We start from the raw sequence: 5,000 nt of genomic DNA, 5'->3' as shown, positions 1-5,000 counted from the left end.
CCAGGGCGTGGGGGGGCCTGTGCGGCGCCGCCGTCTGGCTTAGACCTGCCTCCACCGCGGGGGGTCCTCGACCCACCGGCGGACGGGCGCGAGGAGTGGGAGAGGGGGGCTGGCCGTCGGGGTCCGCCGCGGCTCCGGCACAAGCCCCAGCGACCCGGAGGTCAAGCGCGGGGCATGGTCGGCCTGGCCGTGTCGGCGTCGCCCTCCGGCGTAGTCCCTTGTCCCGGGCTCTTGCCCGTAACCTCAAAGGTGACCGACCGAGCGGCGTCTCCCCCCGAAGCCGTGTCTCGACTGTTGAGAACAGACGAAGTCCGGTGCGGCAATACGCCGGGTACTCCCTTCGCCAAACTCGTGCCCCCCTTCGATTCGTCTTTCCTTCTCCATCCTCCCTTCTCGCTCCGGGGCGTCCGCTTGGTCTCTCTCTCTCGCTCTCCCTCTCGCTCTCGCGCTCCCTGCCGAGCCGCCTCGGAGGACGGCGGACGAGGGGAAGGCGACGGCGTTCGGCCGCGGGGCACACCGCACGGTGAGAACCACTCGCCCGCCTCCCCGCACGTCTGTCATCCCCCCACTATCGTAGGGGCTCGGGAAAAGACTGGAAAACGCGGAGCTCGGCGGTGGCGTGGAAGCGCCACCCACCGCCGCCGCTCTCGCCGATGCCCACCGCGGAGGCCGCCCTTCGGACGCTGGGGTGCGGCGCGGGCCTCCGCGGACGAGCTGCGCATCTGGAAGTCAAAGGGCCGCCCTCGGAGAAGATCGTTGTGCTGCCCCGCGCGGGGAGCGATTCGGACGGCGGGCCCCCACGCCGAGGTGGGTGGGCGCCCCTCCGTTCGCCCGTGCGGGTCGTCGGACCGCTGCCGTACCACGGTTCGGGTCAAACTCCCCACAGCTCGGCCGCCTCCGTCCGTAGACGGGAGGGCGACCGCCGGCGTGCGCGCCCAAGGACGAGTGCCTGAAACCCGGGGGGGGGTAACAGAGGAAGGAGACCGCCCGCCGTAAACCGACGCGGGCTCCAAAGCCCGGGCCGAGCGAGCGGCACCACCTCCCCACCCGGGAGCGCTGAGCCAGATCGATCGGAAGAAAGGGCAGGGGCTCGGGTGGAACCCCTGCCTCCGTTCTTCCCCTCGGGGGAGACGGGGAAGAAACGTGCCCCTGGAGTCCTGGAAGCGAGTGTCCGGCGCGCTCCGGGCGCCCTCGAGACGGAAGCCGGGTCGCGGTGCGATTCTCTCATAGGTCTCCCCGTTGGCGCGGAAGCGGGAGACATCCGACACAGAGAAACGCCGAGCCCGCTCCGAGGGGACAAAGTCAGAAGGAGCGATCCGCCCTCCCAGAGCCCTCCTGCGGACGAGGACTCTGGATCTGCCCCCCTTCTGACGACCGTCGCCCTCAGAGGACAGGAACCCACGTGGGGAGGGTCCGTTCGGGCTCGGGCGACCCAGGAAACGCGTCTCGGACTCGGGACGGACAACCGGCAAAAGTCCCCCTGGAGCCGCGGAAGCCTGGTCTCGGCGCGAGTGCGAACTTCCATGCAAAGGGGGCAAACCGCCTACCCGAGTCGAGGAACCACGAAAACAACGGATTTTGGTCGGGGCCGAGAGGTACCTCTCTCTCCTATATCCTGCAGCTGGTGTGCAAAACTGGGTATTTGCATGGTGAGACACCGACCCCCACTTTAAGGGAACAAAGTCAAAAAGTGTCCGACCTCCTGGAGCCGTGCGGCGGATCCGGCGGCCAGAAATTTCCTCATTCCGGTTCTATTTTTTTTTTTTTCGAATTTGCGAAATTTGGAGGCCAGGCGGCGTAGCTGGGACCTGGACTAGCTCGAAACACCCTGAACCGGTGAGCGGAATCGATTTCCCAAAGTTCTACGGCTCCCGGAAGCCAAAAACAGCTCGCCGGAAAATTTCAAAGTCCCAAGGACTCTTTCTTGAAAATCAATCCGGGGGCCATGGAAGTGTCCTCGGTACAACCTCAGAGCTTTCCCCCGCCTGGAAGTCTGACAGCGGTCTGACGTTTTTCAAAGTTTTGAGCTCTCTGTTTGTTCTCAAAGTCACAAAATCGCTTTTTTTCAGTTTTCCACCCAGCAGACCCAAACTTCACCCCCACTTAGGTCACTGTCTAGGGGCGCCTTACGACATATTGACGCCCCTTTAGGGTGGAAGTAGGGGAAATGGGTGATTTTTACACAAAATCGGAAATTTCTCAAAATTTTTCTAAGTGTCAAGGACTCTTCCAGAAAATCTCCCCCAGGCTCCTGGAAGCGTCCCCGGTACACCTCTGGCGGCTGCCCCCGCCTGGAAGTCCGACACACGCCTGAAATTTTCAAAGTATGAAAATACGCATTTTCATCCAAAAATTCAACTTTCCCCCCGTGCACCGCAAACTTCACCCCCACTTAGGTCACTGCCTTGGGTGCCTTACAACATATTGACGCCCCCCTGGGGTGGAAGTAGGGGAAATGTGACATTTTTCACAAAATCGAGATTTTCTCAAAATTTTTCTAAGTGTCAAGGACTCTTCCAGAAAATCTCCCCCAGGCTCCTGGAAGCGTCCCCGGTACACCTCTGGCGGCTGCCCCCGCCTGGAAGTCCGACACACGCCTGAAATTTTCAAAGTATGAAAATACGCATTTTCATCCAAAAATTCAACTTTCCCCCCGTGCACCGCAAACTTCACCCCCACTTAGGTCACTGCCTTGGGGTGCCTTACAACATATTGACGCCCCCTGGGGTGGAAGTAGGGGAAATGTGACATTTTTCACAAATCGAGATTTTCTCAAAATTTTTCTAAGTGTCAAGGACTCTTCCAGAAAATCTCCCCCAGGCTCCTGGAAGCGTCCCCGGTACACCTCTGGCGGCTGCCCCGCCTGGAAGTCCGACACACGCCTGAAATTTTCAAAGTATGAAAATACGCATTTTCATCCAAAATTCAACTTTCCCCCCGTGCACCGCAAACTTCACCCCCACTTAGGTCACTGCCTTGGGGTGCCTTACAACATATTGACGCCCCCCTGGGGTGGAAGTAGGGGAAATGTGACATTTTTCACAAAATCGAGATTTTCTCAAAATTTTTCTAAGTGTCAAGGACTCTTCCAGAAAATCTCCCCAGGCTCCTGGAAGCGTCCCCGGTACACCTCTGGCGGCTGCCCCCGCCTGGAAGTCCGACACACGCCTGAAATTTTCAAAGTATGAAAATACGCATTTTCATCCAAAAATTCAACTTTCCCCCCGTGCACCGCAAACTTCACCCCCACTTAGGTCACTGCCTTGGGGTGCCTTACAACATATTGACGCCCCCCTGGGGTGGAAGTAGGGGAAATGTGACATTTTTTCACAAAATCGAGATTTTCTCAAAATATTTCTAAGTCCCAAGGACACTTTCAGAAAATCTTCCCCAGGCTCCTGGAAGCGTCCCGGTACGCCTCCGGCGGCTGCCCCCGCCTGGAAGTCTGACACACGCCTGAAATTTCAAAGTATGAAAATACGCATTTTCATCCAAAAATTCGACTTTCCGCCCGTGCACCGCAAAATTCACCCTCATTTAGGTCACTGCCCTGGGGTGCTTTACAACATATTGACGCCCCCCTGGGGTGGAAGTAGGGGAAATGTGACATTTTTCACAAAATCGGAAATTTCTCAAAATTTTTCTAAGTCCCAAGGACACTTTCAGAAAATCTTCCCCAGGCTCCTGGAAGCGTCCTCGGTACGCCTCCGGCGGCTGCCCCCGCCTGGAAGTCTGACACACGCCTGAAATTTTCAAAGTATGAAAATAATGCATTTTCATCCAAAATTCGACTTTCCGCCCGTGCCCCGCAAACTTTACCCACAGTTAGGTCACTGTCCTGGGGTACCTCACAACATATTGACGCCCCCCTGGGGTGGAAGTAGGGGAAATGTGACATTTTTCACAAAATCGAGATTTTCTCAAATATTTCTAAGTCCCAAGGACACTTTCAGAAAATCTTCCCAGGCTCCTGGAAGCGTCCTCGGTACGCCTCCAGCGGCTGCCCCCGCCTGGAAGTCTGACACACGCCTGGAATTTTCAAAGTATGAAAATAATGCATTTTCATCCAAAATTCGACTTTCCGCCCGTGCCCCGCAAACTTTACCCACAGTTAGGTCACTGTCCTGGGGTACCTCACAACATATTGACGCCCCCCTGTGGTGGAAGTAGGGGAAATGTGACATTTTTTCACAAAATCGAGATTTTCTCAAAATATTTCTAAGTCCCAAGGACACTTTCATGAAATCTTCCCAGGCTCCTGGAAGCGTCCCCGGTACGCCTCTGGCGGCTGCCCCCGCCTGGAAGTCCGACACACGCCTGAAATTTTCAAAGTATGAAAATACGCATTTTCATCCAAAAATTCAACTTTCCCCCCGTGCACCGCAAACTTCACCCGCATTTAGGTCACTGCCCTGGGGTGCTTTACAACATATTGACGCCCCCCTGTGGTGGAAGTAGGGGAAATGTGACATTTTTTTCACAAAATCGAGATTTTCTCAAAATATTTCTAAGTCCCAAGGACACTTTCAGAAAATCTTCCCCAGGCTCCTGGAAGCGTCCCCGGTACGCCTCTGGCGGCTGCCCCCGCCTGGAAGTCCGACACACGCCTGAAATTTTCAAAGTATGAAAATACGCATTTTCATCCAAAAATTCAACTTTCCCCCCGTGCACCGCAAACTTTACCCGCATTTAGGTCACTGCCCTTGGGTGCTTTACAACATATTGACGCCCCCCCTGTGGTGGTAGTAGGGGAAATGTGACATTTTTCACAAAATCGAGATTTTCTAAAAATTGCACTAAGTCCCAAGGACTCTTCCAGAAAATCTTCCCCGGCTCCTGGAAGCGTCCCAGGTACACCTCCGGCGGCTGCCCCCGCCTGGAAGTCTGACACACGCCTGAAATTTTTAAAGTATGAAAATACGCATTTTCATCCAAAAATTCAACTTTCCCCCCGTGCACCGCAAACTTCACCCGCATTTAGGTCACTGCCTTGGGGTGCC

The sequence above is a fragment of the Ranitomeya variabilis genome, unplaced genomic scaffold (assembly GCF_051348905.1).
Source record: "Ranitomeya variabilis isolate aRanVar5 unplaced genomic scaffold, aRanVar5.hap1 Scaffold_118, whole genome shotgun sequence".
NCBI lineage: Eukaryota > Metazoa > Chordata > Amphibia > Anura > Dendrobatidae > Ranitomeya > Ranitomeya variabilis.
The sequence above is the reverse complement of the archived record's forward strand: the minus strand, read 5'-3'. Positions refer to the sequence as shown.